Here is a 27,619-nt window from a genome sequence, read left to right as displayed (position 1 = left end):
TATAGGTATCTGTGGGTTAAAATGATGTTCTGCATCCAGCCTGCTAGGGCTAGGGCCGCTCATGGAGGCAGACATGGGGAGTTTGACTGCAAGTACCCCACACCATCGCTAGGTGGTCAGCAAGCTGTGAGAAGCCACAGGACCCTGGTCCAGGGGTGGCAAAGCACAGTCTGAGTTCCCTGCAGACTGCCTGAGTTGGCTCAGACTCTCGGGCACAGACACCATAGATGCCGCTGAGTGTCGCAGAAGAGCTGGCTCTGAGGTCCCAGGCCTGAAAGGAGATTGAGGATGACAGGTTCTCAAACTCATGGGCGCTGCAGACATCGCTGGATGCCATGGAAGAGTTGAGAAAGAAGTAGGGAGGGGCTCACGGGGTTGGCTCTGGCTCAATGCCAATGGCAAAAAGCCTGGAGGAGAGCCCTCCAGTTGGTTCCCATGGAGAGGACAGTCTTTGGCTTGCTCAGTGGGCTGCTTGGCTTGGTGGAAGCTGTGGCTGAGAACACAGGGAGGCCTTCTGTGGGAGACTGGACATGGCTCTTTAGAGGAAGACCTGCTCCATTGCTCCAGCATGGAGGATCCCAATGAGAAGAGACAGTCCATGGTTTTAAGGTGTTTATTTTCGTGGTATAGAGTTGTGATGAGTGAAACCTTACCCCACGTTCTCAGGGTGGGCCTGAGCTTAAATAACTTTGTCAGGGAGAAGTGTCGGGAATGGGAGCTAAGAGGGTAGTTGAGGCAGAGACAAGCAGAAAGGAGAGAGGAGAGAAGTAGAGACCAGCCATGGCTATGTAGAGAGAGGGGGGAAAATTGGGAAGGGAGTAAGGGAGAGGCAAGAGTAAGAGAGTAAGAGAGGGAGGAGGGGGGAAGCAGCCCCTTTTAAAGTGGGTCATTTTGAATATTAATCTCACCCTAATATGTCTTTATAGATACACCAAGAAAGATGGCCTAATATCTGGGTTTCCCATGGCCTGGTTAAGTCAACACACATGGTTTGCTATCATAAAGTCTTAAAATACAAAGTACACCAAAATATACATATCCAAAATACAAATAAAAGGGAAAATAGTTATTCACAAGTAGCCAATCTCCTATCATATGGAAATGAACCTATTGTATTTAGAAATGACAGGGGCCAAGACTTTTTCATATTCCCACTAAGCTATCCTGTTTGTTTATTGGACCCTGGTCCTGTTTCCTGTGCTGATATCACACTGAAATCTATCACTGAATACTTCTGAAAATTCTCACAGTATGTCCACAACGGCTCAACCTTTTTTTACTTCAATTATGAGGCCTTTGTCAATAACCTTCCTACAGCTCTGACAAGCCATATTCTTCAGTGTACAAAATTTGCACTGCACAAAATTTGTGACCCCATCACTGAAGTGAAGCTTGCTGCTGTTGCTAAGTTCTGAAAAATGTCCATAGCTGATACCACTTGCCAGCAACTGCTGTTCTGCACCGTGATGGTGAAGAAAATGGGCCTGGAATTGCGTGGCCTTGGCTTTAAAACCTGGCTCTGCTACTTGTAATTTGCATCACTTTGGAAAACAAAATTAATCACTCTAAGCCTTACTTTTCTCACCTGAACACTGGACTATTTGAGACTTGCAAATTTGTTGTGATGCTGAACTGAGATTGTGAATGTTAAATATTTAGTACAATGCTGGGTAGAGAATAAAAATCTTAGACACTAGGAAACATCTTATTTTGTCAATTAATGGCTGCTGTTGCTACTTTCCCTTGGTTGCTTCAGCTCTAGAGGGGTGTTTGTATAGACTACTTTAACATTGGCAAGAACTGACTGGCTTCTCGCCATGGTTCTCACTAAGCCCCACACAGCATTTTGACTCTGTGAGACTCTCTGGCATTAAAAAAAAAAAAAAAAAAAAAAGCAAGCAACTCCCTGGCCTGTGGGATGGGCCAAAAGCTTAGTCTTTAGGAACTGTTCGTTCTCATGGCAGGAAAAAGTAAGGGAGAATATCATCAGACAAAAGTGAATATGATTGAGCCACACTGTTAAGAACATACTTACTAGCCGGGTGGTGGTGGTGCACGCCTTTAATCCCAGCACTTGGGAGGCAGAGGGAGGCAGATTTCTGAGTGCGAGGCCAGCCTGGGCTACAGAGTGAGTTCCAGGACAGCCAGGACTACACAGAGAAACCCTGTCTCAAAAAAAAAAAAAAAAAAAGAACATACTTACTAAATTAACTCATCTTAGACTCAATGTTCTTATCTCTAAAATGGAGATGACTGTGGCTCACAAAGTTGCTGGGTGAAGGAAATGACATTATATGCATGAGAATATTCACAGCATTTGAGTAGATAGTTAATTTTGTACTTGTTGCGTATTTTGAAACGGTTAGTCTCAGGTTTCTTTCATGTTTCCAAAATTATTAAATATTTAAAAAGCAGATCTTGACTTTTCAATACTTTTTATTTAGAAAGGGAACCGGGATTATTAAACACATAACTGATTCTAAGGTCCAAGCAGAAAGTATATAAGGTGAGACCACAACAACTTGTAATAAATGAAATTAATAAAGTAACCCATGTGTCATCTTGAGCACTCAATGAAGTTTAGTGGAAATATCTCAGGGGCACATAGAGTTTTCTCAATGGCCAAAATTATAGGATATTGAGCAATAAATATGTAAAATAGTAAATAATAGCATACCGTAAATATCCACGAGCCACACTGATGTGAATAAACAATTAGGTATCTATATGGAGGCAAACATAAATTAGCTGTAAATAAGAAAGAATTCCAAATAATTTATGTGTATGTTCTACTTTCATGGTGAAAGAGCTGTCATATGCTAGCTATGTATAATGACATCCAGGGCACTATGTTCAAATACAGATGAGACTAGGAGAGTAGCTTTGCATTGGGAAAACCTGAGAGATGCTACAAGGTCAGATAACTACAGTGGACATTAAATATGGTAAATCATGTTGATATGTATATATCACTAGTATGTGATCAAAAATGAAACTGTATCTGCGGTCTTTGTTCTCAAAACACTTAACTCTAGTATAATCATGAGGTAAAAATAGAAATTCTGGTCAAAGGTAATTTTTCAAAAGTACATCAATATCATTTCTCAGAACTGTTATAATAATAAACAAACAAACAAACAAACAAACCAAACAAACAAAGCTAAGAACTATCACAGAAAGGAGTGTAAGGATACACAGTAGCTATTAGGTCATAAAATCTCCATTGAGAAAGTAAAAAAGCATATGGGGTAAAAAGCTAAAAAAAATGGCCATCACATATAGAAGTAGAATGTCATCTGGAAGTCTGTTAATGAAAATACCAAACGTAAGTAAAGACATAGTCTACAGAATAGGATATTAAAAATTGCATAATACAATAGATACATCAACTAATGAAATAAACAATACCTCAAAATTGAAATACAAATGACCAAAAAGCACATGTGAGAATATTGAACTTAACTAGCTGTGGTAGGCAGTTTGAATAGAAATGGCCTCCATAAGCTCATATATTTTACTACTTAGGATTAGGATGTGTGGCCTTGTTGGAGAAAGTGTGTTACTGAAAATGGGCTTTGAGTTTTTTGATACATTTTGAACCAATTTTTATACAGGAGAAGAAATATACGAGGTATAACTTTTGTTTTCTTATATTCATTAGTATTTGACTTTTTAAGAATTAAAAACAAAAATATTAAAATACAAATAAAGCCACAAGAACAAGTTTTATAAGACAACAGTGTTGCATTGATGTCACATATCATGTCATGTAGTCTCCAGAAAAGTCAACTGTTGCTTTCAAAAGGAAATGAAAGTGACTTTTTGATATAAAATAAAGCTCTTTGACTATGATATACTTCTAATTCAATAGACTGTTAAATTGGTCTGTGACTGTTTGGGGCTTAGGGTTTTAGAAATTAAAAGAAATGTATAATAATTCCTCCATACATAATTTGCTATGTGATTTCCTTTTTTTTTTCTTGGATTAATAACTTTTCAGAAGTGGGGTTTGTGGAATGAGCCTGAATTTCAATAGGTTCTAGTCATGTTGTGTTGCTAAATATTTGAAAGATTCATTCTTTTCTCATTTAATTCTATTAAAAATGTGTTCTAATTTTGACAACACTGGATGTTACAGATATTTTTGTCCATAATTATTATGAGCAAAAGTAATATTGAGAATTTCTAGTTATTAAAGTGGTTATACATTTATAGAATTAAAAGCTATTTGTAAACTAGAAATTCAATAGAAGCAAAATATAAATGGAATGTGACATGATGTTGGCATGGCAACAAACAGCAGAAATCAGGAATGTCAATAGAAAGATGTAGCCTTTGGGCTACTTCTACATCTAAGCATATTCTTTGTTTTCATTTCAGTTACATTGAAAATGAATGCCTGTTCACTTTACTGTGATTTACAAAATGCATTATTTAATTCAAGGTTTTGCTTCCGTTTTAATTGTGAATCTCTCTCTCTCTCTCTCTCTCTCTCTCTCTCTCTCTCTCTCTCTCTCTCTCTCTTTGTGTGTGTGTGTGTGTGTGTGTGAGAGAGAGAGAGAGAGAGAGAGAGACTGTGTGAATGTAGAGGTGAGAGAATAACTCTAGGAAGTCCATTCTCCCTCTCATGTGGCATCTAGGGATTTTCACTCAGAGGAATCTGGGGATTTCAAATCTTTAGATGTGCACACAAAACACCTACTGGTTGAACTGTCTCAACCATCTTGTCTACATAGTTTTTAATTATTTGTGGTGTGTGTGTGTGTGTGTGTGTGTGTGTGTGTGTGTGTGTGTGTGTAGAATACAATGTTTATACAGAACAGGCACTTTCATGGATCAAAGTTAGTAATAGCTAAGGGGACCACTTGAAGGGGGAGTACTTATGGGATGAAAGTAAACAGTAGCCAGCAGACCAAGCTGATATTGCCTTTATACTATATTAGTAAGTTTTTGGACAGACTGATTTTCCTGAGGACTTCTCCTGTCCAGGTGATTGACAGGTCTATTTAGATTTACTTACTTTTTAAAATGTTTATTATTATTATTAGCTTTTAATACTTATACAAAATAATAGTTTCTATTAGAATGATTTTATACTTATTAGAATGATTTTATACTTATATGTAATATATTTTGAGTTCATTCCCATTACCCTCCCTTGTCCTCCTCCCCTTCTCATTTACCCCAATTAATTCCATTTCTTCTTTTATGGTGTGTGACCCAGTAACATTCTCAAGACACATGCATAGGATCAGAGGATTTGACAGAAGTCTGTAGCCTTGAAAACAATGTCTCTCTCTTTCTTGGGAACCACTAACTACTTATTGCAGGTGTCACTCTGTATCTCTTCCAAGCACTCATGTATAGGTTAGTTTTTTGCATTTGCTTTTCTGAAATCTGTACTAAGATGTTTTCAAAGATCTGTATGCTTCCTTTTTACAAAGTCAATACTTTCTGATCCTCATTTTCACAGTCATGGTAAAAAATAATAAAAAATAAATCCCATGTTTCTATGTCGAACCCCTTCTACCCTTATCTTCTGTCAAAGAAATACTTGAATGCATTAACATGTAATTTAATAACTGCTGGAATCAGATAAAGAAATTTGTTAACTACTTAAACTTCTAGATGTTATGTTATATATAAGTAGTCTATCTAATGCTTTATTTGCAAAATGTAAAGGTAATACTGGCAATATCACTGTATATACAACAAAATCACTTGGAAAACTCAAATATATTACATAGTTCTGCCTTACCAAAAAATGTTTTTCTTTCTTTCTTTCTTTCTTTCTTTCTTTCTTTCTTTCTTTCTTCCTTCCTTCCTTCCTTCCTCCCTCCCTCCCTCCCTCCCTCTCCCTCCCTCCCTCCCTCCCTTTCTTTTCTTTTCTTTTTCTTTCTTTCTTCTCTCTTTCTTCTTTCTTTCTTCTCTCTTTCTTCTTTCTTTCTTTCTTTCTTTCTTTCTTTCTTTCTTTCTTTCATTTTGAGTTTCTCAAGTCAGGGTTTCTCTGTGTATCCCTGGCTGTCCTGGAACTCACTCTGTAGACCAGACTGGCCTTGAACTGACTCCCGAGTACTGAGATTAAAGGCATGTACCACCACTGCCTGGCCAAAAAATGTTTTCTTAAAAGAGTGGGAACTTGTTCTAAGTTTTTTTTTTTTAAACTTGGAAGTCAAACAAATGCATAAGTTAACAGAAAAAGGAAAACAAACATCAAAAATAATATTTAAAATATTTCTCAGAATTTCTAAGCCTATTTGAGAGATACAGGTATACAAGTACATGTCAACTGTCTTTTTGTGTTGAAAAGGGGTAATTTGTATATTTCACAGTGATAGAAATTTTTCTGCCCCTTCTGGTCGCCACCATCACTCGGTCACCTTGGGCAGGGAGTCGGCAGACACCCCCAAGGTTCCTAGAGGACTCTTCACTCGTTCTTAGGACCACTGGTGAGTGGAACACAACTTCTGTTGCATTAGGGAAGCAGAAAACCCGGCCTGACAAGTTGCACAAGTCCCTTCCTGTCAGCACCAGCATCTGGTCACCTTGGGCACAGAGTCATCAGACACCCCCATGGTCCCTAGAGGACTCTCCACTTGATCTTAGGACCACTGACCAGACAGCTCTATGCTCCTCAAAGGAGACACTTCCAGGAACTATAACAATCCCAGGATCTTTGACAACAGGATCCCAGGATAAAAGGAGCTTGATCATACCAGTATTTAAGTGTCTCAGAGGAACCTGATTGCCAAGAACTCTGACACACCCAGAATCTCAGGTTCACAGGAGCCCACAAGCAAAGGATCACAGAGAAAGCTGGACTCTGAGGAGTCCTGAATCAACTGGGATTATAGGAAAGACAGGCTCCAATCAGATATATTGAGGACAGCAAATACTTGAGATAATAAGATGGCAGGAGGCAAGCATAAGAACAGAAGCAACAGAAACAAAGGTTACTTGGCATCATCAGAACCAAACTCTCCCACCATGACAAAGCCTGGATAGACCTTCACACCAGAAAAGCAAGACATGGATCTAAAGTCACTTCTTATGATGATGATGGAGGACCTTAAGAAGGAAATACAGGAAAACACAAGTAAAGAGCTAGAAGCCTTTAAAGAGGAAACACAAAAAATGCCTTAGAGAGTTACAGGAAAACAATACCAAACAGGAGATGGAATTGAAAAAAACCATCCAGGATCTAAAAGGGGAAATAGAAACAATAAAGAAAACCCAAAGGGAGACAATTCTGGAGATAAAAACCCTAGGAAAGAAATCAGGAACCATAGATACGAGCATCAGCAACAGAATACAAGAGATGGAAGAGAGAATCTCACGTGCAGAAGATTCCATAGGGAACATGGGCACAACAATAAAAGGAAAATGCAAAATGCAAAAAGATCCTAACTCAAAACATCCAGGAAATCCAGGACACAATGAGAAGACCAAACCTACGGATAATAGTTATAGGTGAGAATGAAGATTTTCAACTTAAAGGGCCAGCAAATATCTTCAACAAAATTATAGAAGAAAACTTCCCAAAACTAAAGAAAGAGATGCCCATGAACATACAAGAAGCCTACAGAACTCCAAATAGACTGGACCAGAAAAGAAATTCCTCCAGACACATAATAATCAGAACAGCAAATGCACTAAACAAAGTCAAAATATTAAAAGCAGCAAGGGAGAACGGTCAAGTAACATATAAAGGCAGGTCTATTAGAATTACTTCAGACTTCTCACCAGAGACTATGAAAGCCAGAAGATTCTGGACAGATGTTATACAGATGCGAGAGAATACAAATGCCAGCCCAGGCTACTATACCCAGCCAAACTCTCAATTACCATAGATGGAGAAACCAAAGTATTCCATGACAAAACCAAATTCACACAATATCTTTTCATGAATCCAGCCCTTCAAAGGATAATAACAGAAAAAAAAATACAAGGACAGAAAATATGCCCTAGAAAAAGCAAGAAAGTAATTCTTCAACAAACATAAAAGAAGACAGCTACAAGAACAGAATGCCAAATCTAACAACAAAAATAATAGGAAGCAACAATTACTTTCTCTTAATATCTCTTAATATCAATGGACTCAATTTTCCAATAAAAAGGCATAGACTAACAGACTAGCTACACAAACAGGACCCAACATTTTGCTGCTTACAGGAAACCCATCTCAGGGAAAAAGACAGACACTACCTCAGAGTGAAGGACTGGAAAACAATTTTCCAAGCAAATGGTCTGACAAAACAAGCTTGAGTAGCCATTCTAATATCTAATAAAATCAACTTCCAACCCAAAGTTATTAAAAAAGATAAGGAGGGGCACTTCATACTCATCAAAGGTAAAATCTTCCAAGAGGAACTGTCAATTCTGAATATTTATGCTCCAAATGCAAGGGCAGTCACATTCATCAAAGAAACTTTAGTAAATCTCAAAGCACACATTGCACCTCACACAATAATAGTGGGAGACTTCAACATTCCACTTTCATCAATGTGATCATGGAAACAGAAACTGAACAGAGACACAGTGAAACAAACAGAGGTTATGAAACAAATGAATTTAACGGATATCTACAGAACATTTTATCTTAAAACAAAAGGATAAACCTTCTTCTCAGCACCTCATGGTGCCTTCTCCAAAACTGACCATATAATTGGTCACAAAACGGGCCTCAACAGATACAAAATTATTGAAATTGTCCCACGCATCCTATTAGATTGCCATGGACTAAGGTTGATCTTCAATAACAAAATAAATAATAGAAAGCCAACATTTACGTGGAAACTGAACAAAACTCCCCTCAATGATAACTTGGTCAAGGAAGGAATAAAAAAAGAAAATTTGGTACATTTACACAATGGAGTACTACTCAGCTATTAGAAAGAATGAATTTATGAAATTCTTAGGCAAATGGATGGACCTGGAGGGTATCATTCTGAGTGAGGTAACCCAATCACAAAAGAACTCACATGATATGCAATCACTGATAAGTGGATATTAGCCCAGAAACTTAGAATACCCAAGTTACAAGTTGCAAAACACATGAAACTCAAGAAGAATGAAGACCAACGTGTGGTCACTTTGCCTCTTCTTAGAATTGGGAACAAAACACCCATGGAAGGAGTTACAGAGACAAAGTTTGGAAATGAGATGAAAGGATGGACCATCTAGAGACTGCTGCACCAGGGGTCCATCTCATAATTAGCCTCCAAATGCAGACACTATCGCATATGCCAGTAAGATTTTGCTGAAAGGACCCTGATATAGCTGTCTCTTTTGAGGCTATGCTGGTGCCTCGCAAACACAGAAGTGATTCCTCACAGTCAGCTATTGGATGGAACAGTGTCCCCAATGAAGGAGCTAGAGAAAGTACCCAAGAATCTAAAGGGGTCTGCAACCCTATAGGTGGAACAACAATATGAACTAACCAGTTCCCCTAGAGTTCGTGTCTCTAGCTGCATATGTAGCAAAATATGGCCTTGTCGGCCATCATTGGGAAGAGAGAGCTCTTGGTCTTGCAAACTTTATATGCCTCAGTACAGGGGAACACCAGGGCCAAAAAGTGGGAGTGAGTGGGTAGGTCGAGTGGGGGGCGGAGGTTATGGGGGACTTTAGGGTTAGCATTTGAAATATAAATGAAGAAAATACCTAATTAAAAATATTAAAAAAAAAGAGATTCTTCTGGACTAAATTCAACTGAGAAACTATGGATGATAACATTCAGAGGAAATCCAAGGATAATAACACGACTCTGAGGTCAGGGTGCATATGAAGATTATCATGGTCAATTCATATATCCTCCTATTGTACTCAAATTCATGAGGATGGATTATACATGTAGGATTGGGAAGTAAAGACCTATTGCAACATTTCTTTTTTTTTTTAATTTTGAAATCTTAGAAAATTAAGTTTCTTGACTTATGAAAGTTAGGAGAACTCTCACTTATGCCCTCTCTCCCTTGATGCTTGTTCCAATAAAGTTTCTGTGAATATAATTATCTACTTGTGTTTATTATGGATAGAGTGGGCTGTATTAGTAACTGGAAGACCAGACAACTCCAGCTTTTTGGATTACTAGGCCCTGGCCCACCAAACAGCTAAAAGGTCAGTGAATAGTTTCAGGGTGGCCATTATCAAAGAATATGATTGAAGATTGTACTGGATAGTAGAAAGGCAAGGCCTTCAGATAGATAAAAGCTCAGAGGAGACAAGAGGCTATGGTGAGAGAAACAGAAATGCAGAAGAAAAGTGCCAGAAGAGCTGAGGAAGAGCCAGAGATGACTGGCCTGGTGGCAGGAAGGGCTCCAAAATCTCTCCAGTGGTGGTTGACAGAGTTGTTAACATTAGCTGCTGAGTGCTAGGCTTCTGTCCCCTAACTCTCAGAGTAGCTGGCTAGCAGTAACTGAGCTGTGCTTGCCTTCTCAAGACTTGCCTCTGAGCAGAATGAGAGTCTCCAGGCAACTGACAAAAGGAGAGGGAGGCCAAAGTGCTTTATTCTGGAGGCCTTCTTGCTGTCAGATTCCTTGAAAAGTAGTACCTTCTCTCTTTAAGGTGATTTCCCCACTCTTCTACAGGATACCCATTTGATAACTTTAAGAAATTTCTTTTTTCTATGTTGGATTATTTTTCTTCCTTACTTGAATTTTTGAATGAAAATTTAGTAGAAACTTTTCTTAAAATAACTCCCTTTGGGTCTTTGTTCCTTTTTTGGCACCAGATTGATTAAGAGAGGAATATTTTTTCTTTACCTGTTCACTCCTGTGGTTTTATTTCACTTATGTAATTTTTCATTTTGTTTACTACTACTATTTGTGTGTCTGTGTTTCTGTGGAGGCACACAATGGCATGCCACAGTGCATGTGTAGAGGTAAGAGAAGTGTTTGGGATTTGGTTCTTTCCTTCCATCATGGGTTCTAGAGAATAAATTTAGGTTGTCAGGCTTGTTCAAATAAGAGTTAACCTGCTGAGCCATGTCACCTCTCTTTCTGCTTTAACATTCTCGTTTCCACCTTTTCTCATCTCTTTTCACGTCAAATTCTATTCAATTATGCTTGTCAAAAAATCTCAACATAGGGGCTATATCCCAGGTCACAAATTTTTCTTAATTTATCTTGAGATTAGAAAGCTTAGGTTTGTACATTTCTGAGACTGGAAGACTAAAACATCTGCAGAGAAAGTCAAACTTTTTTCCCAAAGTATACATTTTGCATTTTAAAAATGAGTCAAAACTTGCTTCCTTAAGGGTTCTGTAGACCATCCTGATTTTAGACCTAAGAGGTCAAGAGCAAGAGTATATCCATAGTGATTACTGTCTGAGTGATGAAATAAAATTGCATTTGTTAAAGTTCTACTAATTGTCACCTACTGCACAAGGTAATTGCTATCCATGCACTATATGGCCTAGGACATGTGGAACAGTAGTAGTGTATAAATGGAGGCACTATAGTAGGTTTAATAAGTTTCCATTCATTAAAATTCCATGATGCTTCCCAGAGCTAGATTTCTTCTTTTATATATCTTACAAATAATGATAACACTAGGATTTCTGTGTGCTTCTTTCATCTTTTTTAGGTTAAAAAGAATACTGTTGCTTAATTATTTCTTGTATAAGAAAATTTCAAGTTACTTTCCTATTTGGTCACTCTACTTTGAAAAATAGTCACCCTGACCACCATCTGTTTGTTTTATATGCTACCTTTTGAAACTTTTGACTTGTATCAGGCCTACATTATACTCAGATGATATAGTAATGAAAAACATCAGACCTTTACTAAACACACACCGCTACCCATAACCAGGAACTGGACTTTGAACCTGGATTCTTAATGAATTTTCGTGTTCATATTCCTGTCAGCTTTAACCTGCTTTAAGTGTGTGAATGGTTTTTGCATTCCAAGTCTATACATTTAATGCCACAAAGGCAAGTCACAGCCTTGTTGACACTCAAATGAGCTATGGCATGACAGTAAGAGCTTCCAAGAAAGCACATAAGACCACATCTTTAAATAATTATTTAAAAAAAAATCTCTTCCCCCATAAATGCTGAAATCATCATAAATATTCAATCTTGTCCTTTATCTTCAGGAATTCATTCTTAACACATAGAACTTCGATTTACTTCATGCAATACTTTATATTCCCTGCAAAGCCCACATTTAAGAAGGAACTATAATGTCGTCATTCTATATCTACTGTCCTTATGGTCATAGATCCCTGATATTCTCAGGGCCTGAATTCTAGTATTTCTGACATGATACCTAATTCTATAGTATTCTTGACTAACCTTTACTTGAGTTCAAATTTGATAAGAATTTCTTTTGTTTTGTTACTTAGTTCTAGTATAAAAATTGTTGTCTATTGTTTAAACGCTATGCCACTCTCCAAAGCTTAAAAATTTAACATTATAATAATATATATCTGTTTGAAATAAGTATATAAAGTCAAGGCTATACAAAGGAAAGGATGCAATTAGAGTTTCTGTAATTACAGTCTTTGAATGTCACATTTGGTGCTAAGCATGCTAGCAGCAAGGGCAAACAAGGGGACAATTCTAAATACTATAATTTCCAATATCTGCCAAAAGAAAACACACCAATTCTTTAGGAGAAATACAATTTTTCTTTGTATGGTGAAACTTAATAAAAGTTCTTTTCATGGCAGCCAAACTCACTTTAAATGCCATAAGAAATGGGAGCTATTTTCAGTGCCCCTCTCTATAATAATGTTCCCCTAATTTTTACTGTGCTTAATAAGATAGTGTTGTGATTATATGTAAGGATTTTGGCAGGACTATCAGACATGTGGCTTTTTTGGAATAAACTTGAAAAGAAGGGAATACAGTAGATGGATCTGGAAAGTGCAAACAAAGAAGTGAATAGGTTTGTTAGATATTATAGATAGAACAGTATGACAGGGAAAAACTAATTATTTACAAAACTTTGGAAAGGAGAGATGTATGGAGATTTGATGGCGAAGATATATGGTGAGATATTTGATGAATACAGAATGAGATTCCAGGTCTGAGGTTCAGAGAGACAGTGAGGCAGAAAGCTCTTTGGGAGTAAGATGTTTGTTTAAAAAGCATTATGAATGCAAAAGACTGCAGCAGCCGTACCTCAAGCTGTACTACAGAGCAATTGTGATAAAAACTGCATGGTACTGGTACAGTGACAGATAGGTATATCAATGGAATAGAATTGAAGACCCAGAAATGAATCCACACAATTATGGTCGCTTGATCTTTGACCAGGGACCTAAAACCAACCAGTGGAAAATAGCCAGCATTTTCAACAAATGGTGCTGGCACAACTGGCAGTAATCATGTAGAAGAATTCAAATTGATCCATTCTTATCTTCTTGTACAAAGCTCAAGTCTAAGTGGATCAAAGACCTCGACATAAAACCAGAGACCCTGAAATTAATAGAGGAGAAAGTGGGAAAATACTCAAAGATATGGGCACAGGGAAAAAAATCCTAAACAGAACAGCAATGGCTTGTTCTATAAGATCAAGAATTGACAAATGGGACCCCATAAAATTGCAAAGCTTCTGTAAGACAAAAGACACTGTCAATAAGACAAAAGGCCACCAACAGATTGGGAAAGGATTTTTACCAATACTAAATCTGATAGGGGACTAATATCCAATATATACAAAGAGCTCAAGAAGCTGGACCCCAGAAATTCAAATAACCCCATTAAAAATGGGGTACAGAGCTAAACACAGAATTCTCAACTGAGGAATACTGAATGGCTGAGAAGCACCTGAAAAAATGTTCAACATCCTTAATCATCAGGGAAATGTAAATCAAAACAACCTTGAGATTCCACCTCACACCAGTCAGAATGGCTAAGATCAAAAATTCAGGTGACAGCAGATGCTGGCGAAGATGTGGAGAAAGAGGAACACCCCTCCATTGCTGGTGGGATTGCAAGCTTGTACAACCACTCTGGAAGTCAGTCTGGAGTTTCCTCAGAAAATTGGACATAGTACTACTAGAAGATCCAGCAATACCTCTCCTGGGCATATACCCAGAGGAAGTTCCAACTGGTAATAAGAACACATGCTCCAACTATGTTCATAGCAGCCTTATTTATAATAGTCAGAAGCTGGAACGAACCCAGATGTCCCTCAATAGAAAAATGGATACAAAAAACGTGGTACATTTACACAATAGAATACTACTCAGCTACTAAAAACAATGAATTTATGAAATTCTTAGACAAATGGATGTATCTGGATATCATCCTTAGTGAGGTAACCCAATCACAAAAGAAGTCATTAGATATGCACTCATTGATAGGTGGATATTAGCCCAGGTATATAGAACACCCAAGATACAATTTGCAAAACACAAGAAAATCAAGAAGAGGGAAGACCAATGGATGGATATTTCATTCCTCCTTAGAATAGGGAACAAAATACCCATGAAAGGAGTTGCAGAGACAAAGTTTGGAGCTAAGATGAAAGGATGGACTATCCAGAGACTACCCTCCTGGGGATCCATCCCATAATCAGCCACCAAACCCAGACATTATTGCATATGCCAGCAAGATTTTGCTGAAGGGACCCTGTTATATCTGTCTCATATGAGGCTATGCCAGTGCCTGGCAAATACAGAAGTAGATGCTCACAGTCATCTATAAGATGGAACACAGGGCCCCCAATGGAGAAGCTGGAGAAAGCACCCAAGGAGCTGAAGGGGTCTGCAACACTATAGATGGAACAACAATATGAACTAACCAGTACCCTCAGAGCTCGTGTCTCTAGCTGCATATGTAGCAGAAGATGGCCTAGTCGGCCATCATTGGGAAGAGAGGCCCCTTGGTATTGCAAACTTTATATGTAGCAGTACAGGGGAATGCCAGGGCCAAGAAGTAGGAGTGGGTGGGTAGGGGAGCAGGGTGGGGGGAGGGTATAGAGAACTTTTGGGATAGCATTTGAAATGTATATAAAGAATATATCTAATAATTTTTTTTACTGTCTTTCAAAAAGAAAAGGAATCAAATTACTGCAGTTACTGGAATTCTTGCAGGTTACAGGAAATAGAGAAATTTTACAAAATGGTGCAGCTATGACTAGCATATAGACTGAAAAAAAATGTATTGCTGTGGATTATGGAGATTAGCTGTAGTAACTCAGGGTAGAACCAAGGTCAACATTAATGCTTCAAATGGCACTTCTGTCATCACCTACCAATTTACTCTTAGTAGCTTTCTCAAAAGGGTTAATTTGACCTTGTTACTATGGTGCTCCGACTTTGTCCATCTTCCCACACCAAGTTGAAATTCTTTTCTTTGCAAAAGCTATGATCTTGGCCCAAACAACACTTTCTTGTGGGAGCACTCATTGGATTTTAATGAATGTCTGGGTAGACCCTGAGAGAGAGCTGTGTTCTCACAGTGCGGGGGCAGGCTTGCCTCTTTCAGCCATTGGCACCAATCACAATGTTCTCAGGAGAAGGAGTGTTAGTAAACCTTCATTTGTGAGTGTGTGTGGCTGAAGAGAATTGGCTGCAAAAGAGAAGTTCAGTTCTCTTGTTCCTGAAAGAAGTTAAGGCTCTTTCCAAGTGACTTCCTCTAATGTGCTTGGTAAACTGCCCCCATTGGCTAATGTTTGAGCCTCTCAAACACAAGGTTAAAAAAAAAATCTCCTTAATACCTAGCAATTCCAAAAATTTATTTAATCTTTGGAAAGGATATGTATGTTAATAGTTTTTATAGTGCCCTAAGAATTTCTGGGGGGAGATGGAGGGTAGGGCGTTACAATGGGGCTTCGTGTGAGTTACCCAACTCCAAGTTGCCCAGCAGAATACTCTTAGCTACTCCACTGGATAAAATAGAAGTGCTAATCTTGTTACCCTGCTAGATTTAGCTCATTTTTTAACTTATAGGAGCCCATTTTATTCCTCTAGAAAAACTTCCTTTAAATATTTGTCTCCAGTTTATTTTTAACCCCTTTTTCTCTCAAAACCTTATTTACTTTGTGCTTCCTCCATGGTGTTTTACACAGTCATCATAGGCAATGTTTGTTTCTCTTATCCTGGTGTTAGGTCTTATGTATTGTTGGGATATTTTTTTCTGACTTCAACTGGAAGCCTTACATCTTTTACTCAGTTGGATACCTTACACCTTCTACTGTCTGTAACTTACTAGAAAGTAAACATTCTAGGAGATGGTATTCACCACTTACTTTTCACTCCTATTCCTGTTAGGATTGTTTCATGAATTAAAAAAAATACATAAATAAGAAATAAAACAAAGATGATCAAGTCAAGTAAAACTGAAGAGACTCAACCACAGGGATAACAAGTGAAAACAACCGAATACCAGTGACTCTTGGATACTAAAGATGCAGCCAGGGAAACAGAGGGGAACAGGGAAAGTCAAAAGAATGCTTACTGTTGTCATAAGCAAACAGAGCAGGAACTAGAGTTAGCAATGTTTCCTGAGATCCCAGAAGTAGACTTAGTGAAAATTCATATAAACTTAGCTCTTTGTAGGAGTTAGTATTAGCTAACAAGATGGATTTTGAACTTTTGCCCACCTCAAAGAACTACTTCGATTAATATCTGGGCATGGAAACCAGGGACGCTAAAGTGTTTATGGCTAGCATTCAATAAAAATGAGATTTCTGATAGGAAAACTGTTACTTTCAAAGACAGAACAAAATGTGCAGATTTGTTTTAGTGTGTTTGCCGTTGTGTGTCAATAATAGGAACTGATGAGTGGTGGTTTCATGCACAAGTCCTGGCCTGTATAGGAATATTGACCTCACTTTCATCTTTCTCCTTGGATAGGTAATGAATACAGGCTCTTTGGGGGTGCTACACACCCATCATATTTTTTATTCTGCTCTTGGTCCAGAAGTTCTTGCCTGAATTTCCTTTTTGCTATTGTTTGCCTCATGTTCTTTTGTTAAGCAGTATCTTGGTGAGTTTTCTGAAGAAAAGCCTTTGGCACATCACTCTTATTAATTTGATTTGGGCAATATTCTGTCATTATCCCTTATTAGTGTGGCTCTCCCTGGGACAATGTGAACAAGTACCTATTCTACTTAGAGAGGGGCCACTGACAGAATAAAGTAATGGTTCCTCTGAAGTCCAACTTGGAGGATCAATAAGTTTATTGAGTTTAACAGAGCATGGGTTAAGGGGTTACTTATAGTCGTGAATGACTCAGAGTCAAATACATCACCATAAGGTCTACTCTAGCATAAATGAAGACTCCTCAAAGCTACATCCCTTAATTTTGCATTCTCCCACCTCTGATGGTCTTAACATGGGTAAATTATTTTGCTCAGCTTGGCTCAGGTCCAGGTGCTGCTCTCTAGCCTGTTAGGCCTGCTGCTGAAGCTGGCTGGCTCCTTGGTTTCAATAGGCCAGCATAACGGGCATCACATATTAGTCAGCTAGAACTGACTGCTGAAAGGGCAGTGATCTGAGCACGCAATACTTCCTTCCCAATAAAGCTGATAGTGCATCCCCTAAGGAGTAACTGCCTACCCGTAGGATAAGTTTAGTATGTTCTTTCGTGAATGCTGATAAGGCTTTAAAATTGTCTACCAGCACAATATTTGGTTATTCTTTTTTCCTAGGAAGTCAGGCTTGACACAAATCTTGAAATATTCACCTTTAATTGACTCAGATACCTTTGTCTATTTTCCCTTCCTCTCATAACATCAATATGGGTTTTACAAAGTCAAAACTGATTTATATTCTGGTCTGGACTATTCTGATATGCCAGAGTTTCTCTTATGTCACCATGATCTTCAGCAAAATCATGAGTATGTCACACTAGCTGCTAAAGTTTCTCTTACTTCATAAAGCATATGTCTCATGACGGGGGGGCCCACAAAACCATAAAGATGCCAGACTACAGGCTCACATGCTGAATCAACATCACTTTGAATCTTTCTGTGAATACAGTTTTCTCTGGTCCAATGAATAGACTGTGTTACCTTTCTCATGCCTAATTCTGTCAGCAATGCCTGTACATCTTCTATATTTTAGGTCCTCATAATTGTTGGTTTTTTTTTCCTTAGGATTTAAAATCTATTTTACTTGTCTCCTAATTTACTTATGCCTCCTACTATTAAATATGACCTCGACTTGAGTTTTGTTACTTGTATACTTTAGTCTCATTTTTTGTTTGTTAGTTTTTTTGGATGGTATGTTAACTTGCTTCTCTTTTTTCTCCATATATATATATATACATATATATATGGTCTCCTGAATGGTTTTGTGCATCTTATTTTTTTTATTTTTTTATGAATATAAAATCTCCCTTCAAATCTGTTTTAAACCGTCAGTGTGTGCTAATGCTCATTTACCACTTACTTTTATTTTTACTGTAAGATCTCAGCTGTAGCCAAAGCTGGCCTTGAACTCAAAACCCTCCTGCCTCAGCTTCTTAAATTTTAGGACTACTGGACTGTGGCCTCACATGAAGCACATGAAGCTAATATTTCTTTGCGTTTAAAAACTTCTTTCCTCATTGATCAAAGTATTTCACTTGCTAGGACTTTACTAATTTGTTGTTGGTTCGTTTGTTGGTTGGTTGGTTTAGTTTCATTTTTTTATTTATGTACTGCATGCTTTCTTGTATGGTGAGATAATCATTCTATTTATAATATTATATGCAATATTTAATGTGAATGTATGATAAACACTGAACAGAAATCTTCTATGTGCTAGAGGGGTTTTTTAGTTAAGCAGAATTTGCTTAGGATGAGTTTGCAGGCAGCTAAATTCTGCGTGGAACCTAACTATTTAGAATGAAAAGAATTTACTCTAGTGTAGTAGTTGGGGTTTTCTAGAAAATAGGTACTGACAAGTTGAATTTCTATCTATCTATCTATTATATATATATGTATATATATACATATATAAACGTTGTTTAAGTCATGATAACTGAAACCTTAAGTATGTAATTATAATTGTTTTAATTTAGCTGCTTGTATCAAAATGTAAATTATATAGAAAATCAACATTACTAAAATTAAAATGATTGTAAAGATAAGAAGCTTGATATTTACAAATGTTCACATTTTTAGCATTGTTATTTAATTTGGTGTAATATTTGTGAAACACTTTAACTGCTTGTTGAAATATGGTAATAATTGTGATTAATGTAAAATTCACACATAGACTCAGTTATTTGAAGCAAACATCTGAGCTTGTTTATATCTTGACTGATATGCAAATATATCAATCATTCCTTTGGTTGCAATTTAAGATCAATATGCTTTGGAAATTAAACACTTAATTTTATTTTCACAACTGGATTTATGAATTAGAAACAGCATTTGTGGATCAGCATCGGCTGTGTGATATACCTAATGACAGCTAGCTCTGTCTCTTTAATCTCTTATTATGGGTTCACCAGTCTTTCTCATCTTGTGTACCAACCAGTTTAAAAAAATAATTGCATTCATTGTCATACTTCTCTACTGGGGACGTCACGTTTTCTTATGTTTATGAGACTCTTATGTTTCAGAATGTTATTTTGTCTTCATTCCACATTAATTTCATCTATGTAATTTTTCATTCCTTTCATTTCTATGTCCTGACATTAGGAGTCTGGGGCACTTTGGAGGTGTGGGCATAAGGAATTTATCATTTCATTTTAATGCTTTTGGCTTTTCTGCTGAAACAGAATTGGCTATTTCTTCAAGTGTTTTAGATGAATGTCTGCATTTTGTGCCTTTCCCAACAAACTAGTTTCCTTTGGCTGCTATAACTGTGTTACAGAATGGATAATTAGACAAACAACGTAATTTGACTCTTATCCTGGAGGCTAGAATTCAGAAACAAAGATGTCTGGAGGCTGTACAATTTCAGAATGTTTGGACAGCAGGAATCTCCTTTGCCTCTCTGGTCCTGATCACTGGCTAAAAAGTTCATGTATTCTTTGGGTTGCAGAAGCCTCACTCCAATGGCTATGTCTCGCATGGTCTCCTCCTACTTTTAATGGCCATCTTTGTGGCTCTTCTTTTCAAAAGGCCATTAGTTATGTGTGTTTAGAACTGACTTTTTTATCCATTGTAACTTAGTTATTTACATCTCCCAGATAGCTTTCTGTTCTGAGATTTTGGGAATAACATGAATTTTAAGAGGGAGGTGTATCTTTAACACAGAAACCTTGCCTGGCAGGCAGCATTCTAAGCATTGTAGTGACTAGTTTCTCTTCCTTGTAAAGCACTTTGAATTTTTATCTATCTATCTATCTATCTATCTATCTATCTATCTATCTATCTATCTGTCTATCATCTACATTTGTGCTTGTATACATATGTGGTGTTTTGAATGTGTGTATGTATACCTCAAGACAAGTTCAGATATCACTGCCTATTATTTTCTATCAGTTGAGACGGATTCTCTCACTGAACTTGAAGCTTGTTTATTCAGTTCATTTATCTAGAGAATTATCTTCAGGGATGTATCTGTTTCCTCTCCTTGCCTCCAAGACATGGGCTCCAGGTATATGCCACCATGCCCAGCTTGGGTGCTAGGAATCTAATCTAAGATCATCTGTCTTGCACAACATTCATTTTATCAACTGAGCCATCTCCATAGACCCTGAGTTGCTCTTTTCATTAAGCATCTCCAAACATATTATACTTATACCTGCCTGCATTCTTTTCACCTTCAATCTTGTGGCACAGTTAAAATTCTATTTCGATGGACAGACAGAAGAACAGAATCAAGTGGGTAGGAAGGATAAAAAGAGGTAAAATGTTCCTTAACTGAAGAGCATGCTTTATGTTATAGTAATAATTAAATGCTAAAGACCAGGAATTTGAGAGGTAGTGGCACACTAAGAATTTGAGTGGCAGGGGCACAGATGGAGTTTGGCAGGATAGGAGAGTGGGGAAGTAATATAAATATAGTGCTCATATATGAGATTCTAATTAAATTAAAATTTAAAAGTTGCTTGGAAGTTATTTTCTTGTGTTTATGCTTTTTCTGGCCTGTGAAGATCTGGTCAGGTTGAGATAAAGAAAATTAAAAAGTCCTTAAAAGTATCTGTGGATATACATTCTATACTCTATAATATATACCACATGAGATTTAAAATAACACTCTTCCGGTTATTACCACAGAAAGGAGCATGCATACATTCCCGTTGTACTGTGTTTTGTGTAGCATCTATGTTATGGTACTTCTATTGCAGGTATAATGCACACATCCCACCGATTCAAGAAAATCTATTCTCCAAAAGGTTTATAATCATATTGCCTTAGTTTTAATAGTTTCGGTTTTTCAGGTTTCCACACTCACTTTTGCCTTTAATATTCAGATAAAATATTTGGGTCTCTTCTTATGATTCTTCGGCCACTTCCATGCATTTAATGCTTACCAATGTTTCTTATGAAGTTCTTGTCTCTAGTGTTCTAGAATTCTACTCCTACCAAATCATGCAAGTTTGCCACGCATGGAGGTAAGTGGAGCATGACAGGAGCAGAGGCAAAGGGAGTTCCCAGGGCACTTCTACAAATCCAATACACTTGCTCTTTTGTTGTTTTTAATTTCTTAAATTGAGGAGTATGTCATTCTCAGTGGATTTGCCTGTTATAACAAAAGTTAGTATGATAATGACATTAACATACTGATAGGAGAGGTCAAAGACTTCAGCAACCCATCTCTATATTTGTGGTCAAATGATTTCCAGCTAAGAACACACCATAGGGAAATGGTAATCCCTTCAATAAGTAGTGTGGCAAAAAACAGATGTCTACATGAAGTGGGCTTTTTTTTTTTTTTTTAAATTTCACACCATGACCAGAAATCTACTCTAAAATGGTTTATAGGCAAATACTTCCTTAACTTCTACAACTTCTAGAGGAAAAGGAATGGAAACTACAGGGATTGTTCTGGAAAATAGTTGTTTTATATGTGTAGCATCCGTACAATAAAACAAATAAGATAGGCAGTTGATACTCCATCTACTTATGTCTTTACAACAACAAAACAATTAGCAAAATGAGAAATCAGTTGAGGGAGTAGACAGAAATATCACCACTATCTGTAGGAATCTGCATGATTTTATGCAATTAAAATGAACATAACTTCCCTAAGATTTTGCTTTTTCACCTTTAAAATGAGTGGTTGGTAGTGTTCTAGTGTTATAGATAGCAATAAGTTATAATTCAATAGAAGTCAAATTAGTTAAAAATTGACTGTTAAATAAATAATTTTCTAATGTAAAAGATTAAAGACAAGCAGTAATTGCTCAAGCAGAATGAAATGACTCATAAGGAGAGTCTTTAAAAGAGACAAAGTTCAGAGCTGAGACAGAAGGAAGGACCATCCAGAGACTGCCCCATCCATCCCATATACAACTACCAAACCCAGACACTATTGCATATGCCAGAAAGATTTTGCTGACAGGACCCTGATATAGCTCTCGCTTATGAGGCTATCCCAGTGCCTGGCAAATACCGAAGTGGATGCTCACAGTCATCTATTGGATGGAACACAGGGTCCCTGATAAAGGACCTAGAGAAAGTACCCAAGGAGCTAAAGGGGTCTGCAACCCTATAGGAATGGCAAGGCCAGGAAGGGGGTTTGGGTGTGTTGGGGAGCAGGGCGGGGGGGGGAGGTTTTGGGGATAACATTTGAAATGAAATGAAGAAAATATCTAAGAAAAAAAAAGAAAGAAAGATATCATTCATCTTTTGTTTGTTTGTTTGTTTTGTTTTGTTTGTTTGTTTTGTTTTTTGAGACAGGGTTTCTCTGTGTAGCCCTGGCTGTCCTGGAACTTACTTTTTAGACCATGCTGGCCTCGAACTCAGTAATCCACTTGCCTCTGCCTCCTGAGTGCTGGGATTAAAGGCGTGCGCCACCATGCCCAGCTGTCATTTATCTTTTTTGTACATTATGATGCACTTCACCTAAACCTACAGGCTTTGAAGGCCAAGTCCTCATTTTACATCTGGCAGTTTTAGTCATTGTTTTAACTTCATGCTTATTTGAATGTGTAATCACATTTGAAAGCCTCCTGGGATTCTATGCACATACCTTTCTTCTAACAATGCATTTGTCAATCTAGGGCCCTTATCTGCACATACTATTCACATAGACCTCTCTTTTAATTGTATACTTGGCAGTCTGAGATGTTTACCTGTGCATACTTTATAACATAACCTCTTTCCAAACAACAACTGAATAACAACTATCAATCCAGGACCCCCATTTGCATTGAGCACATCCCATTCCCAATAGCAGAATAAATTTCTCTACTCTTTAATGACCAACAAATTTAGAATTTTACAAAATGTATTCATAATACCATCAATAGAATGATCTGGCCTATTAGTGGTTTTGAGTGCATGCTTAATACGGTGAAGTGTCCTCTATGTGACTTTTAGTAAGAATCCTGTATTTGCTCACTTATGTCTATGCATTAGTGGGCATGAATGTGATGAAATTCAGATGAATTGTGAGGAGGAGCATGAATCATAGAGAAATGGTTTTACTACCAAAAGTCTGTCAACCAAAATAGATACCAACTTACATTATACCCTCCATGATCAAATTGCTCCCCTTGAAATCCATAGAAGGAACAGTAATGAAGGCTTTCTTATTGTATAATAATGGAGTCCCTTCATTCACCGATGCCCTCAGTCTTGACAGTTCATTCCCTTCTACAATGCACTATTGCTCTGCTTTGAATAAAGCATTCTTGCAACTTTCTAAATATGTGCGCACATTTATTTCATTCACTAGTAAAATGCCTAGGACCTAAAAATACCTGGCCCAGACCTGAACGTAACAAAGTGATAGAATTTGCTTTAATTGTAGAAGAAGATAAGCATTTGTAACTGATCTGAGCAAACTTTTAGGCAAGAACTTTGCATAACTTTAATAAATATTTCCGCCTAGTTACAAGTCCATTAATATCTCAAGAAGCCAGAATGATGGAATAGCTTTATTCCCCATGTAAATGGGCATGCTAAAATATGTGGCAAGTGTGCTTGAATCTAATTTAGGGAGTATCCTCTGTCTCATATTTACTTCTGCTTACGTGTAAGCACATCAAATTTCATAAAAGAATAAGCCTTTATCTATCATTTTCAGTGCTTTCTTATAACACCCATGAGGTTAAACCAAGCATGTTATAATAAATTAGAAACAAATATGAAAAGGACCTGCCTAAGGAAGAGCTCCATCATGAGACTGGGTTTGCTGTGTATTTAAACAAAGTCATGATTCATTAGCACAGGGCTTTAACAATCAAATAAACAAAACTGTGTTCTACAAGGCATCCATTAGCACATTGATGTGCATAAATCACCAGCCATGTGACTTAGGACTCAACCATTTGCCAAACAGCTGCTTTCTCAGCTCAAGTAATGAAGGGGGGGGGGGTGGAATCCCCAGCTGAAGCCAATTAGTGGATAAGCATTCATTCCCAAATATCTGAGGCAGTTGAGTGGTTTATTTTGGAGGCTAGATATGTTGTTACTCAGACCCAAGGAAGAAAGCTCCTTTTACAAAAAATTGAGCAGTTTATGTTAACCCTTGTTTGTACTGGGCTCTCTTCCAAAGAACAGGCAGAGACATAAGCAAGCAAACAAACAAACATGCAAACAGATAATTAAGATCTAAAATCCTTGAAAGCAGTGCAGTGAATCATTTATTTAGAATTGCTTGTTCCTTAGCTTGTGGAATATTCTAAGCATTCCTGGTTCTAGACTATGTGAGTGTAAAATTCTAGTGTGAAGCAAAATATCTAATTTCAAGCACAAATTATATTTTAAAAAAGACACAAGACACGTGATCAGACTGAAGCAGACTTTAGGAAAGACTGATCATATTTCATGTGCTTAAATTCTAAAAAGAAAGCTATCACTACTCAAGAACTAGCTTTAAGCACACATTGCATTTCAGAATGGTGTGGTGCTTAAAGAGAGAAACACCTCTTCTAGGCCCAGGTGTTTGAATGCCTGCTCCCTGGCAGGTAGTGGTATTTGGTGAGGTTCTGGGACATGCAGCCTTTAGGAAGTATGCCACAGCCAGTGTGCTTTGAAAGCCCACTCGATGTTGTTTTCTGTGCTTTGCGTTTACAGTTGAAGAGGTGACCTTTCACTGTACTGCTCCTGCAGCCTCAACTACAGCTTGCTGCAGGCATCTCTGCCTGGCAACCTCGTGCACACTCCTCTGCAGCTGTAAACGCAAGCAAATCTTTCTCCCATAACTTGCTTTTGGTCAAGGTGTTTTATCATGTCAACAGAGAAGTGACTACATCAGTTAGGATCTATACTAAATGTTAGCAAAACCTGAGTTGTCCCTAAAATCTCTCTATTACAGTATTCTATATATTGCCTCCTGCCAAAATAAAGGTATAATCTGGAACCTTCTTTGCCTTGATAATTCTGGTAACTACATTAATTAATAAGGGTCACTAATGAAACTATAATAAACATAACACATTTTTCCTAGGAAAAGTTAGCACACAAGTAACCAAGACAGCATCTTTCTTACAAGCTACCTTAATGCACACAATAAATAAAGCAGAATGTTAATTGTGACTGAGCTATATACTAGTGAAAGAACATCTAGTAAATTTTAATATCTCTCAATTTGACTCTGGGACCCCTTTGGGGTTGAATGTCCCTTTTACAGTGGTCTACTAAGACCCTTGGTAAACACAGATATTTGTATTATAATTCATAGTAAGAGCAAAATTACAGTTATGATAAGCAACAAAAATAGTAAAAAATAAAAGATTCTTGTCTGTTTCCTTCATAGGCACTATGGAAGAAATATGGAGTGACAGAAGATGGGGATTTAATTCACTATCAAACAATTCCTTATGAGAGCTCTTTCTCTTTGGGGGTTGAATTTTAATTTTTAATTTTTGACATGCAGAGATGTATATTACTTTATGCATTATTGCTTTCAAACTTTCAAACAGTTTCAGCTAACCCATAACCAACACACTAAGATTCAGAGAACTTAAGTTTTCCAAATAAATGAAATTGATTTTTTTCTGTGATGCAATAAGACCTAAATAAAACAGAAGAGAAAAATATTATCATTTACTATTAAAAATAGTAGGTAAGTATTACAATAAATGAATTTATTCATGATGTAAAATAAATATATTTGAAAAGATATGGTCTTATGATAGCTATAATAATAATTTTAATTCTAATATTTCACTTAATTTACTTTATTGTTTGTATAAGAAATTTTTGATAGCATGAGAAAATTCAAGGAAGTCATAATCTAAAGAAATTCGTGATTAATGTATAAGATAATATTATTTATGGAAAAATCTACTAACTTTGTGCTTTTGAACATTAACACATTATATTCCAACAATCAAGGAAGTTATAGCCCTTAAAATATTATTAAAATAGTAATACAAGGTAGAGTAACAATAGAAATTATACTAGTTATATTGTAACTGTCAGCTTTTCACTGCTTACTATTGAGAAGAAAACAACTCTAAGTATGTGAGGTCAATTTTGTTCACAGTATCAGAATTTTCAGACATGCTCTGGTCCTTTGGGTCTGTGATGATCCAGTTGGTAATAGACGGAACGCAGGGCTCTCTCACTTTCTGGATAGATGTGAGTGAAAAACCAAATAAACAAACAAACAAACAAAAAAAAAAAAAAACAAAAAACCCACAGGGGAAACAAATTTCACAATCTACCTTGCAGTTATGCCTAATGATCTAAAACCTTTGAATAGGCCTTAAATCTTTCTACCACCTTCTAATGCATCACAATGAAAACAATCCCTTTGTGCAGAGGCCTTTTGGAGATATTTTGTGACAGGGCAAGATAGTGCAGAGGTTCTTCCATCTTGAATACTTGCTGAGGCCATTTTAGGTTTAATTAGAACTTGATCTTTTTGATAGAGGATCCCACGAGTATCCCACAGAAAATTAGCAAACTCTTTGCTAGGTCAGGATGCCCAGTTAACTTCTCTTAGCTTCTGTTAAGCAGCTTGCTTCTGTGAAGCCCCCTACATTCTAGGATGAGAATTTTGCCTATGAAAACCTGGTGCTCCTGACACTCGGGGCTACACTAAGGACTTGAATACCTATACCAGAATGTAGTGTCATCCAGCTGGAATATAGACTTTCAATTGGCTACAAACTGTGTCTAAATGAATAGTCTCCTCTGGTAGGTGTCTTTTAAGAATTTTAACTCTAAACTACAACAAATATTAAAGAAAACAAAAAGCAAAACAACAACAAACCCAGATGGTAATTGCAGTCAAACTATGCAAAATGTGTTCATGCAAAAGAAAGATCCCAGCACATACTTTTATTTGGATAGTTGAAAAATCACGTTTTTACATTTGCTTTCAATTTTTCTGTGAACAATAAAACTATTTCATTTGTTTGTATTTAAAAAAAAAACAGTAAAGGGTAGTGTGTGTGTGTGTGTGTGTGTGTGTGTGTGTAAACATATGTAGGTGACTGTGTGGGATCTGAGACCAGTAGATAGATAACCTTGGGATTATACCTTAGACTCTATCTACATATTCTTTGAGACAGGGTTGCTCACTGGCCTGGAAGGAACTCATGAGTACACTGGACTTACCAGCCATTTCATGTCTTTCTCCAGCACTGCATTACAAACACAAG

The 27,619-nt window shown here is 37.2% G+C and overlaps 1 long non-coding RNA gene across 1 annotated transcript; it reads right to left on the bottom strand.

Moving 5' to 3' along the window:
* Gm40624 lies at positions 1–27,619 on the bottom strand. Its single transcript, XR_871580.1, has 3 exons — positions 27,576–27,619; positions 2,678–2,723; positions 1–271 (listed from the first exon to the last, which is right to left on the bottom strand). It is a non-coding gene; the product is annotated as a predicted gene, 40624 (long non-coding RNA).

This window comes from Mus musculus, chromosome 10, assembly GCF_000001635.26.
Source record: "Mus musculus strain C57BL/6J chromosome 10, GRCm38.p6 C57BL/6J".
Classification (NCBI taxonomy): domain Eukaryota; kingdom Metazoa; phylum Chordata; class Mammalia; order Rodentia; family Muridae; genus Mus; species Mus musculus.
Note: the sequence above shows the minus strand (reverse complement) of the source record. Positions and strands in the feature narration are given on the sequence as shown.